Source organism: Falco rusticolus, chromosome 2 (genome assembly GCF_015220075.1).
Source record: "Falco rusticolus isolate bFalRus1 chromosome 2, bFalRus1.pri, whole genome shotgun sequence".
NCBI classification, from domain to species: Eukaryota; Metazoa; Chordata; class Aves; order Falconiformes; family Falconidae; genus Falco; species Falco rusticolus.
The window spans coordinates 1,683,144-1,696,163 of NC_051188.1; the positions used below are offsets into that span (position 1 = coordinate 1,683,144).

The following is a 13,020-nucleotide window of genomic DNA, read 5'->3' on the forward strand; positions in this document are numbered from 1 at the left end:
CATTGAAAGTGTTTGATTAATGTTTTTGGTTAAGAGAAAAGAAGGGGTGGACAGGCAGGGAGCAGAAGGAAGCATTGCAGCTCTGTTTGCACGGGGAAGCTGGCAAGTGGCTCTTGGGAGGATGCTGGGGTTTGCTTTCCAGGATGGATGTGATGGGAGCTCCTCCAGCAAAATCCACGGTGATGCAAGCAAGGTCTGGCCTTCATACTCATCCTCTCCAACTCTTGGGGCCAGATGCTATCAGAATAATTTCTGGTAAAGCTCCTCACGAGGGCAGGAAAATCTTGCTTACACAATGACAAATACATTTCTTTCGTTGCTGTTTCAGTCACCTTTGTTCGGTAAATGAACCACATCTAGGATCTAGAAAATGCTGTTAAACACAGTCATTTTGACTGATTTAGTTCAGAGATGGCTTTACCTATGTGCCCTGAAGTTCTCACAATGTATCCAAACACAGTCCGGCAGTAGGTGGATAGCTATTCCCACCTACAGCTAAATGCGCATTTCAAAAAAGGAATTGCAGGCTTGAAATTGGCTCGGTTGCCACCAATTATATATTCAGGACTGGATTTTCCTCCCTTAAACTACCTTCATTCAGGGAATCACCAGATAGTGGGGAGGATGCTGGTTTAATGGCTTTTAAAAATGGAGGAAAAGGATCCTTGGTGGTGCCTAGATGTCCCCTTCCAGGAGCAAAGGGCTTCAATATGATCTTAATTCATCTCTTTTCATATATGATGTGGTGTGTAACCATCTCAGAGTGGTCTGGCTGCGTCTTCCTGGCCCTTGAGCACTGCGGGCGGAGTTGCAGGACCAAAGACCTGTCCCATCTGTATATTCATCATCTGTGTGATGCTGGTTTGTGTGGCTAGAGGGGAGGAAAAGAGATGGAAGCTGGTACCAAGAGGATGCACGGATGGGTCTTGGGAATGCCGTGCATTTCATCCCAGCGATGAGTGCTGCTGGCTGGGTCGGCGTCCTCAGTCACTTTGGTTTTCTGTCCACCTTCCTCCTTCAAACATCTTCATGTGGACACCAGATGTACGCTTTCTGCTAACAACATGTAGCTGGCGTCAACAGGCGCGTGTTTCATGAGCGAGGCCATGTGCAGCCTGTAGGTGGATGGGGAGTGAGATGTCTGGTCTAACTCCCCACCCCTCAGCCGAGCTGGAAGGGGAGCCACTAGTCGAGAATTATATCCAGTATTTATTGTACTGCTTCACTAACTGAACGCAGCCATGAATGTCTCCAGCACTCGTAGGCCTTTGGTAATGGAGGCCGATGTGTGAGGCGGTATGGGATGTTGTACCAAGGCATGCCTTTTTTTAATTCCTCTGTAGCAGACCTGTATTTGTCCTGTGCTTCGTACTAAGAGCGGGAGCTGAGGCTTATAGATGGGTTCGTTACTTCCAATTGTGCATTTAATGTGGGAAAAAATGCAAAGAAATGAAAGGTCAAAAGCTTGGGATACAGGACTGAAACTTGCCACCAGCTCAGCTTTGTGGCAATGGCTGTCCTTCTCAATTAAGATGTCTGTGCAAGATCATGCACCACTTCCCACCTCACCTGCATCCAGGAGGCTGTGGATAGACTGCTCAGACCCGTGTTTCTCCAACCAAGCCTTTTGAAGGGCTGTGGCACTTGCCCAGGAGCTGTTTGCGTAAGACATTGCTATCAGGGCTTCAGATGGAAAGGAGGGCACAGGATGCTCTTCATCCTGAGAAACCCCGATGGAGACAGACATCCCACCTTGCCATTGGGCCACCATCACCACAAAGATTCCTTCTGGCTCCTCCAGATCTTCTCATCTTTCGACAACCACCTTCTCCCCCTCCTCCATCCTTTTGTTGCCTCTTTGCCCATCTGAAGGCAATCAATGCTTCCTGCAACCCACTTGTTTGGACCTTGCTAGCTTTATCCTTACTCTCTTCTGAGTTTACAGGGTCACTTACTGGGGAAGTTCATACTTTGCTCCTGAGGAATCGACTGGGAGGATGGCGATGGAGAGGGGGATGGGGCTGTGATAGCCAAGGGCATGCCCAAGTGCTGGTTAACCCTTGCCCAGTGCTTGTTCAACTGCCTGTCCAAGGGCTGGACTGCACCTTTCAGTTATGAAAGGAGAGGGACTACCTCATGTGACTGACCTGATAAAACATCTTATGGCCTATTCTGCATTTATTTATATAAAACAGCCTATATTTAAATACCATTCTTGCAGCAGAGGAGCACCTAGTTTGCCATAAAGACATCAAATGGGGAGACTTCTGCTTCTGTTTATCACTTCCCCCAGTCATTTCTCCTAACAGCTGAAAAAATGCTCATTTGTCTTCTCAATTGACTTTGCTGTTGACTTCCAGCCACTCTGTCTATGTGGAGATGTGCTCAGGGCTAATTTTATACTGATGACACGCCACAAAGTATTTTATTCTGATGGTGGGGAAAGGATGCAGGGTGCTGACTGTAATTCTCTCTTCCAGACTGTGCCAGGATAAAATCCGTCCTTTGCTTTTGGATGGGTTTTTTTCATGACTGGACTATCAATATGGCTATACTTTCTCCCCCCGCCGGAAGACTTCACTGCAGTGATCAGGGGAGGCTGAGGGTGGCTGGGGCCTGATTTACCTGCAGCAATAATCCATGTCAGTGACTTTCCTCTTATTTAAGTACATTCATCACATACATACATCAACCGTCCTGAAAGGGTTGCAGGGCTGCTGGTTAACCTACTACAGAGCAGGCAAACACAGCTATTGTGCAAACAGCCAAAGTGTTTCCTGATTTAGCAGACAAATATCTTCATCTCTAGTTGCTGGGTAACATTCACATACTTGCCCTCAATGATCTCTTCAGGGCTCACAAGTCCACCACCGCTCCTGCTGCAGGGACGGGTACCTTGCACGGGCTTGTTGGGGCAGACTGGTGAGCGAATAAAATGTGAAGGAGAGGTTGAAATACAGAGGATGGAACAGCAAAAGAGTTCTGCAAGTTCTCCCTGTAAATGTTATTATGGTAAAATAATTGTGCCTAAGGGGATGCTTTGCAATCAACACCCTCCTTACACTTATTACAGGCACAAAGGCCTGGGAGAAAGAGTTAGGAAAAAGCACCTTAATGAAAGTATTTGCAGCACAAACACAGGAAAGCGCAGATCTCCCTCCTGTTTGCCCTGCATTCCCTGAGTGTTTGCATGGGCAAAACAATAGCGTGTCCCTTACCATGCTTCCTTCCCCTCCCCAAGGCTGGTCAGATTCTGCTGGCTCTGGGGCAGCCGCGATGGGGATTTGCCTCCCGCTGGCTCCGCTGCCAGGCACGGGCAGGCAGGCAGACAGACAGACCTACACGTCTTGGCTCGCTTCCCGCCGGACGGCCTCTAGATAAATTTGGCCTTGCTTTTTTCATGCTTCATTTTCTTCTCCTGCAAAATGGAGACAGTATGGCAAATCTCCGAGCCTTGCTCAGTGCCCTCCATCCAGATGTGGCATCGTCAATTAATTGGATGTTTGTTCCTTGCTCTTCCCCATAAAGCCAGCCATGGAGGAATCCGCTGTGCTTTCACCGTACCCTGTCTTGTTTCCCAAACCTTGCTGTTGCTACCCTGCCACCCCTCAGCACAGCAGCAAAAGCTAAAAAGCAACATCCTAAGTGTTCTGGCATATCGGGGAGGAGCAAGGTACCCTGTGACACTAAAAAAGATCCACGGCTGGGTCACCAGAAGGGCTCAGGCAAGTGTTTCTCCAGCAAAGACTTCCCTCCTGTGAGCCTGGAAAGGGGAAGAGGGTTTTTTCTCTACTTACGGAGGGGATGAATTCCGTGGAGGAGGGTGATGCTGCAGTTGAGGACACTTTACCCCCTTCCCTTCATTCCCACTCCCGCAGGAAACTGCAGCATCTCCTTCACCCAAAATACCAAAGTGCCGCCTCCTCTAAGACTCTGCACGTGATACCCTTCTGCATCGCCAGATCCCCAGTCTCGTATTTCCCTGCCAGAAAAGAAAAATTTCCCTTCTGGACCGATTTTTCCTTCCCATAAGCGTATAATGAAACGCTTTCAGGATGTGGTGTGAAATCTGCCTACGCCTGAAACTCACCCCTGGTTTAAAGCATCAGCGCTGAGACGGGTCCTAATGGAGCAGCTTAAATAAAAAGTGACTGCACACAGGAGTTCAAAGGATTTTAATGAGGGTGTTGTAGGTGCATCATTTTGAAATGAATGTGGCTGGGGACATACGGTGAGGAATGGGCACAGCAGAAATCCTAGCTGTGCCGAAGGGAGATACTTAAAAGAGTTTTGAGCATTCAAGACTCTAAGCATGGGATAAGGAACTTTTATAAATCTGAAAACAACTTTCCCAATCCAAAATTGCATCTATTTTCCTAGAAGCTGTCTCAAAATTTGCATGAAATTTCCTTCCGTTGGCTGCTCCGTGACTTTTTTTTGACATTGCACAGCCTTTAGCAGCCAAAGTGCTGCTAGCAGCAGGGGAAGGATGGTCTTTGTGCTCTTCATTCCTCTTTTCACAGCTGCTTGGAGGTGGCTTGAAAAGGAAACCTTCCCCAGCCCTGCATCCCCGGCGGGAGCCTGTGTCCAATTCAGATGGCCGAGTCGAAGAAATATGCTGAAAATGTGCGTACTCTGATTCTTTTTGGAGGCATTTTCCTCAGCAAATGGATGCTTAAAAAGCAAATTGCTGGCTGACGTTAGGAGCAGCTGCAGTGTTTCTGGAACCTCACAAGTTAGAAGAGTATTTTCTCCCGGTGCCAGAAGAAAATATTTTTCCCTTTATCTTACAAATGGCTGAACTCTTTCTGCTGAAATTAAAAGGAGACCATCCCTAGGCAGACACCCAAGCATGTAAAATGTCATCCCCACTGTTTAAAGTCTGGCAAAGTCACAAGGATCTACAGTCACGACTTTATATGCCTCGAAATACCTGCATCTGCCCTGTACCCTGCTGCACAGCCACCCGCGAGCCTGCAGGAAAACACAGCCTAAAGCTGTGGACCCAGCAACCAGGCAGCAAATAAAATGCTCCCACAGGATATATTTTCATCAGGATTTAAAATAATCACAGCTCTAAGGGACTTCTGATTTTGAAATGCCTGCCGTCAGCAGTACTGTAAGGAACGGTGTTTGGCAAACAGCTACCAGGACCGCTGCCCGTAACGCTGCCTGTAACGCAGCCCATATCTCTTCTGCTGGGGCTGAGGCTCGTCACTTTGGATCAGACTTTATATTCTGATTTTTTGCCTCCAGTCTTTTCCTGCAGGCAAGGTTTCCCTGCTAGTGGGTGCAGCTTCTTGGTTTATTTCTGCACTCCTTAGGAAAAGAGACAGTTGCTAGTGAGCCATAGGTGTTGTTTGTCTCGGTAAAGATGAGCCTGGCATCTGTCTCACACTTGCTTGTTATTTTGACAGCAGATCTCCTCCTTTTGCACCATTTGGACCGTGCACTCCTCCGGAGCTGGCTCTGAGCGTGGGCCAACATGGTGGAAAATGGCCAATTTGCAGAAAGAAAGAGATCCGTTGCTCTCAGGTGAGTATTTTGCCACCCTGCATCAAGAAAGGCAGGAAGTTGACAGCAAAGATACAGTTCAGTTTTTGTCCACGGTGCCGGGCAGCCCTGGACATCCTTCTCGCCCTGATTCACCCACACTGTTGAAGTGTGTAGAAAACAAGTTCTGAGCACGGTGTAGACACATCAGCGCTCATCCTTTCCCCAAACTGGTACAACTTGAGGATGCTACTCCAGGATGGCCATAGTGTGTAGGTCAGGTCCAGGGAACCCGTCCATGGTGCACCTACATGCTTGGGAGATGGGGATCTAATATAAGACCAAGTGCAAGTGATGAAAATGGAGAGAAAAATAAATGGTGGGTGAGTTGGGAAGGGCACATTTACAGGAGCAGGAGTAATCTGTCCCTGATGCTTTTCACCCTCCTCTGTCCTCTCACACGAGAACACCCTGCTGCGCAAAGCATCCCTCCTAGCAGGCTTTGAGACATGATTGCCTTCGATATAAATACCAAGAAACAGAAATATGAATGATGTATTTTCCCTTGTGACTCCACTCCTGGCTGCCAAGCAGGGATTTACTGGTGCCCAGTTAACAGCAGCCCGGGGTGCACAGGGCCATGCGTTTGCTCTAACTTGCAGAGGTTTTCCAGGCTGGCTTTGTATTTTAGCTACACTCTGTGTGTGTGTACGTACATGTTGCTCCCCGGGCTGGACAATTTCCAGACATCCCAGTTCACGGGAGGAAGATGAAGGTGATGTGTGGCGATGATGCGTGATGAAGCTGAGGGGTCGCTGCCCTTTTTGGGGCTCAGCCTTTCCAGACCCCACAGTGCAGTGCCAAGCCCTGCCTCCCCAGCAGAGCCCAGGTTTGGGGCAGCACCGGGAGGGGGGGCATGTATTTTCCCTTGGCAGGGGTGCCCCAACCTTCCTATTAGCAGGGGACCCCCCAAACCAGACCCCATGGGGCACCCCACGGCGGGGGGTGTTGCTGCCAGTCGGGTGCATCTCCGCAGGGACACACCGCCCCTCCAAAAAAAACCCCACCAACCAACCAACCCAACAAAACCCAAACGCAGAGGGGCTCCAAGCCTTCGGGTGCAGCCTGCCTCCTGCCTCCTCTTCCTCCCGCCGCCGCCGCCGCTGCCCGGGGCGGAGCCGCCCGCCCCAGCCCCCGCCCCTCTCCCGGGAGCGGGCGGCGGAGCCGAGCCGAGCCGGGCTGCGGGGACGGGGACGGGGACGGGGACAGGGTGGTGGCACCTCCGTCTTCCCTCCCGGCCCTTCGGGGTGCCCCCATCCAACCCTCTGCCAGGGGACGGCGGCAGCGGGGAGCATCGCTCGGCGGGGCAGCGGTCCCCCTCCCTCGGGACTTGGCGACCTGGAGGATTTCCCAGAGGCAGCAGGTAAAGGGTTGGACTGGTTGGACTGGAAGGAGCGGGTGGCCTTTTGCACCCCCTTCCCGTCCCTGCCTGCCCGGCGAGGGGGGTGCCGGGTGCCCCGGAGGAGGGGGGAGATGCTGAGCCGTGGGGGTGGGGGGGTGTGTCGGGTGTGTGACAGATACGCCGGGTTTGACCCCCAAAGGGTGACTGTTGTCTAGAAAGGTGTTTCCCCCAGAAGGTGTTTCTGTGCCCTCCGTTCCCCCCCAAAACAGTGTGTGCCCCCCCATGGGTGGCTCACCTGGAGCATCCCAAGCAAGGCTGGGATGTGATGGGGTACTACCCTGTGGTGGGGGCCATGGGTGGGCACCCAAGTGGGAAGAGGTCCCACCATAACCTCCGGGGTCTCCAGGACACCCCCCCGCCGGCAGTTGGCAGGGTGTGGATCTGGTCACCCCCTTTTCTCCTTTAGGCCCTACTGGTTTTACAGGTAACGCTTCATTTTTATACACCACTCTCCGAATAATGACATCTGCAGTGTCCCACTCCCCCGGGGTTGTCCGACACCATAAAATCCTGAGGCAGCAAAATCCCAAGAGGGATTTATTGCCGCTAGCTCGGCTGGAGGAGTACCCTGCACCCGGCCAGCACCCAAACTCTCCTAGCACCCTCTGAGAATGCAATAGCGATACCCTGTATGGCTCCTGTTAAGGACCCTGAGAAAGATTGAACGTGGAGGGTATTATTTTGTCTTGATGCTTGGCAAAGAAATTGCTTGAAAAAAGGAGTAATTCAGGGAAAAAGTGGGAAAAATTTAATCTCATGGCTGTTTTATTGAAGCTCCCTCCCAAGTCCCGTATATTCACCGCCTAGAAAACTGGGCATTGAGGACTTGCAGTGGAAATGTGAGCCTTCCTCTGGAAAAGGTCTGTTGTAGCAATTCCTGATGTTGAAGCTGTGAAATTTCACCCCTGGCAAGATGGAAATGGGGATTCTTCAGCCAGAAAAAACCTGGCTTTGTCAAACTGGCCGTGCTTTGGGGTTTCAGGGGTGGGTCTGTACAGCCACTATTATTACTTGTAATCGTGTTGGCTTAAGGGTTATTTTGGGGCTGGAAAGGGATTACGGATAGATGATCGGAAAGTTGTGACCACACTGCATGTGAAATTAAAAAAAAAAAAAAAAAAAATGGTTCTTTTTGCTGGGTCTTTGTCCCTGTACGAGGGAAAACGAGTGCTCGCTCAGTACGCCCGTACAGGTTTTTCTCCGTTAGAAAGTTACGCCATGCATGAGGAACGTTAAAGCCGACTACGCCGTTCGGATGCTGTATTCTCCTCAGGGTGCTCCCAGCTGCCAGGAAATTTAGACTGTTGCTTATTAGTGAGCAAAAGTTAGACCAGTGTTTGTTTTTAAAGAGCTTTTTTGGGTTTGGATCACACAAGGATGCAGGATAAATGCCTTCTACCTTCTTTCCTTCTTATAAATTGCTAGCTTGCACTTGGCAGGTGTGGCTGGGGAAAAGCTGAAGTAAATGGATTTCCTGCCTTGCATTTTGTCTGGCATGTCATCAGATTGCTATGGAAAGCGGCCCATTAATGCATTATACAGCCTTTACCCACCTGAGCAGTGATGCATCCTGAATCCTTAAAGCCTGCTATTTTAACATGTTTACCTCTGTCAAGACTTGAAGCGTCTTCACGCCGATATCCCAGCAATATTTAGTTGCGGAATATTTCTCTCTGATATAGAAGGTGCTTCTTCAATGGCAAATACAAGCCCTGCTTCGAGGCAGAGTTAATTTTAGAGTGGGTGTCTCTGTCAAGCTGTACTTTTTCTATTAAATAAGCATGTTCTGCACGTTATGCTCTTCCCTGCAATGAATTCTGTAGAAGGTGAAGCATGACTGATGTTTGTCTTGTGTGTTGACAGCGAGCAGCACAAAGAAAATGAGTTCTGGTTAGATCAATTTATTTGGTGTTGGGTTGTAGATTCATAAACTGCTGCCTTGGAATTAATGATAAAGGTTTTAGATTTTGCAAGGCAACAAATTGCTTTGATGAACCAGGAAGATTATAATGAGATACTGAACCAGCTGCAAGGGCTGGGGACCGTTTGTTGTACTTTTATCCATAAACTGCCATGTGTTTGTTTGATCTCAAGTAGCTGCATTAAAATTGCCATGGTGTTTCACACTGCTCAATGCCAAAATCAGTATATTTAGGTGGTTTTGGTGTGTTTTTTTGTTTTTGTTTTTTGTTTTATATGGGTTACAGTAACTCACGGTTGCAAATGATGTTGTAGGTTGAGGTCAGGATGCACTGGTAGCAGGTGGCTCATTCACCTTGTTGTTTGCTTGGAGGCACTTTGATGCTCACAGGTGGTGGAAGTTAGATCTCAGTCCCCTTTTAACTGACACACCTATGGGCAATGTTGTCCTTTAACTTGCTTTGTAAGCCCTAACAAGGGTAAAGATGAAAGGGTATGGTTGCACCTTTGAAACACTTGTGGCATTGCTGCCCTACAGCCACAGGCTGGTGTGTGAGGGTGTGGTTATCGCTGACATTGAGTGCTGGGGTTGGATGTGGATGGGCACTTGGGGCTCCTTCTAAGAGCAGCTTTTCTACAAACACAGGGCGTAGAAATATGCTTTCCCTGGAGGCTGTGATGCTGGTTTGAAACTCCTTTTTCTTGAGAAGCTGTAGCCAGAGGGGCCATGCTCCTGTCCAAAAGCCTTTTAGTGAGATGCTTTGCACCTTCTTGCTGATACTGAGATGAAGTGATGGGACCCACCTGGTGCAGCCACTTGGCTGTGGCCATAAAAAGGCTTCGTTAGGTTGCAGTAGCTGATAATTACATTTCAAGGGGACCACATGGTGGTATTCACTCTCGTGCAGAAAAAGCAAGCGCTGCTGGTGTGAGGAGGCTGTAGCTGCTCTCGGCTTTGTTGGTGTTAACTGTGGTTGTTGTGGGGTGAGTGGTGTCTCAGCTTTTCTCCTTGTAGTAGGGCATTTGCTCAGGGCTGCTGCTCTTCTAAAATCGTACTGATGAGCTGGGTGTGAAGCTGAGCAGTTCCTTCTGCTCAGGAGAGGGCAGTGTCACACCAACGCGCTTTTCCTTGCCCATGCTGAAATAGCTGTGGAGATGACAACTTTTGCCCATCCAGGGATTCAGGAGGGTCTTGGCAGGGGGCAATATCCAGTGTGGGTGTGGGACCCAGGCACCTAATTCTGCTGCCCTTCTTCCTCAAGCAAAATGTTCCCCTTCTAGCTGTGCTCTCTGGTGGCTTTCCCATGTCTGAATATGCTGCTGGTGTTTAACAGACCTTTGTAAGAATATCCTAAGCGTGATGCTGGGAAAAGGGATTTAAAAGACTGTTTATAGCAGTTGCTTTTGCCTGCTAGCCTCTCTATAAACAGTGATTAGATACAGCTACTTTGATGCATGTCTTGACTTTCAAAAAAAAAAAAAATGCAAACCCTTGTGCAGTGGTGTCTGGCACTGCTGCTTTTTCCTCTTTTGCTGTCCACTGTGTTCTCCTCACTTCCTTCAAAAATACCCACAGATACTGGCAGGGCAACTGCCTGAACATTTGGTTAAATAGTCTGTCATTGCTCAATAACCTGAAAAAAGGGCCTTGTTTTTATATGTAATTAAATATTTGTATAAAATTTCTGCCAAGGAGTGGTTTCAAGGTACAGAGTGTTCCCCTGAAGGGTATTAAAACAAGGACCTTCTTGGGTGGCAACTGGAAATTTTTCTGTGATCATGCCTATCTCGACACATCGTGTGTTTTCACATGCTGAATCTATTACACGTTGTGACTGAGATCTGTCTCTTTTGCCTGCCTGGTCTTTGGGCAGGATCAACTTTATGAAAAATGTTTCTTTTGTGAATATATTTTTGCACCGGTGGATTTTTTTTGGGAGGGGATTGTGGCTCTTGATCCATGTAGTGCTAAAGTGAGCTGGTGTTTTTGGTTTTGGTTTTTTTTTTCTGCTGGTTGAAGGGTGGGATGGGGATAGGAGGGAGGCAGATGGCACCTTTCCTGGGGTGATGTGCAAATCTGGGCACCAGCTCAGTCACCGGGCCCACATGTCTGTGCAGTCCTGCTGGTGGCTAATCCCTTCCTTGGAAATAGCTCTTACTGGTTTTAATGTAATTCCTTAGTCATAACAAAACTGAATCCTCCTGCTCTCTAACCACTGTTGTCTGTGTCGCTGACTGCTCGGGAGCCAGGCTTTGCCTGGTGCTTGGGGTCCGGGCTGCTGGATCCCAGAGGGCTTGGAGGTGATGGACTGTGAGCTTATGCTGCTCTTGTCTGGAAATGCTCAAAATAATCTGTTTCACTTTCAGATTTACCGTGTGGCACTGTGCGAAAGCAGCTTCTATCTTACACTTTTCCCCTTAAAGCAAGCTTGCCTTTTATTTATTTCTTATAATCCTGCAATTTCTCTTAAAACTCTGCTGTAACTTGTAAAATCTCTTTATAAATGTCTGGTCCCTGCATTTTGCTTACCTCCCCCCTCCTTGGCGAGCTGAAATGAAACTTCTCCCTCCCCCAGCCTGAGGTTAGATGCACAGTGCAGAAATATTCCGGTTGCCTGCTGTTTTTAGCTGCACCAATTTTCAGGCTCACACTTGCACAGGTAGCTCAGGAAGCATCTTGCATTGGCCTTAAATAGCACAAGGTGAAGACCAGAGTTTTCTTTAATAGGTATTTTGGGTGTAGCATTTAAAAAGATGTAGCGGACTGGCTGTACCCTTCGATGTCCAAGCATTCTTCTGAGCCGTTCTAATAGATTATATCTTGGGCCACTTATTTGATGAATCTCTTGAGTTGACAGTCACCTAATCATAAAGCAAATTGCCTGAGTCTAAAACCAAATCAGTGGTCTGATTGCCTACTGCAGAACTGCAGCAAAACAAATGTATTAAATTTTCAGATTGCAGATGGCTACAGCCCCATGGCTAGCAGTTGGGACTTGGTACCTGAAGGTTGTGGGGTGGCAGGGTGATGTTCTGGGGGCTCCACGGGGTAGTCAGGAAGTAGGTCTAATCCTGGGGCAGGTCACTTAACAGCTTGGAGAGGATTTGGAGCTTGTGTCTAGGCTTGCTGTCCTACTAAATTCTCTAGGACCTTGCCAGGAGGAGGGCAGAAACCTGGTGTTAAGGGGCAGGCTTGGCCTTTCCAAGGTGTCTCTTGTGGGTGACTCCATCTGAAACCCATGTGCCGACTGCAGGGCTGTTTTCTGAGCAAAACCTTGGAGAGTGGTGGTAAAGCTGGGATGTATTCAGGGCTATGCCTCAAGTTCCCTTGCTGTGCCCAGCCCTTCTCCATCACGCTGCCAAGGGGCAAGATGGGGCTGGGGGCTTCCCAGATCAAGTTAAGTGGAGGTGCTCCTGGTGCCCAGACCTGGTCTCTGAAAGGGACGGGGAGGGCCTGGGCTTGTTTACAGCGATCTACCACAGTGGTGAGGTCACCCTGTGATATTTGGGTGGATTTTTTTTGTGTGTGTTTTTTGGGTTTGGTTGGGGTTTTTTTGCCAAGAGGTAATTAATGCTTTCCTTGGGATTAAAATGTTTCCTTTGTGTCTCAGCTGTTAATGTAGTTAAGGAGTCATCCAACCCTTTGACCTTTGAGACAAAAAAGGCTTTTTTTGAGAAGAAGAGTAAAACCAGTGTGTCTTTCTTGCCCCACTACTTTCTTGTATGAAGAAGCCCCATAAAGAAGTTTCCTGAGGCTGTCAAGTAGGTGATGTGTTGTAGGCAGTCGCCTGTTCCAGCAGTGATTGTTTGCGGGTCTTGTGGGAATCTCGGTGCCAATCTACCTACTAATTATTTATGTCTCTTGTCTATGAGACCTTAAACTATCAAACCTATTGCTGTTTGATACCCAGCAAACAGGCAGCACTCGTGTCCTGCTCTGGGTGTCCAGGCAGAAATCCAGCTGCCTGATTTGCTCCATTTCTCTCCAGCTTTTTGGGCTGTGATTTCCCCATCCCTGGCCGAGAACTGACTGTTTGAGCTTAAGAGATCTGCGCTATAGTAATGGCTGAACAGTCCTTGTAACCTGTGGATGGTTTTGAGCTTGTTGGGGGCCCTGGAAACTGTCAGGCCAAGAGGTAAGGCAA

At 48.7% G+C, this 13,020-nt stretch overlaps 1 protein-coding gene and 1 long non-coding RNA gene across 5 annotated transcripts in view; both read left to right on the forward strand.

The window, feature by feature from the left end:
- LOC119143872 overlaps nt 1-6,077 on the forward strand; it is a 38,215-nt gene extending 32,138 nt beyond the window's left edge. The window contains exons 7-8 of the long non-coding RNA XR_005102856.1: nt 4,524-4,626; nt 5,421-6,077. This is a non-coding gene — a long non-coding RNA (uncharacterized LOC119143872). The remainder of the gene's footprint in view (nt 1-4,523; nt 4,627-5,420) is intronic.
- A 633-nt stretch (nt 6,078-6,710) lies between these two features.
- GDPD5 (glycerophosphodiester phosphodiesterase domain containing 5) overlaps nt 6,711-13,020 on the forward strand; it is a 190,774-nt gene continuing 184,464 nt past the window's right edge. For all 4 annotated transcript variants that reach the window (XM_037376789.1, XM_037376786.1, XM_037376785.1 and 1 more), the window contains exon 1: nt 6,711-6,916. The gene's annotated coding sequence lies outside the window, so the exon portion shown is untranslated. The remainder of the gene's footprint in view (nt 6,917-13,020) is intronic.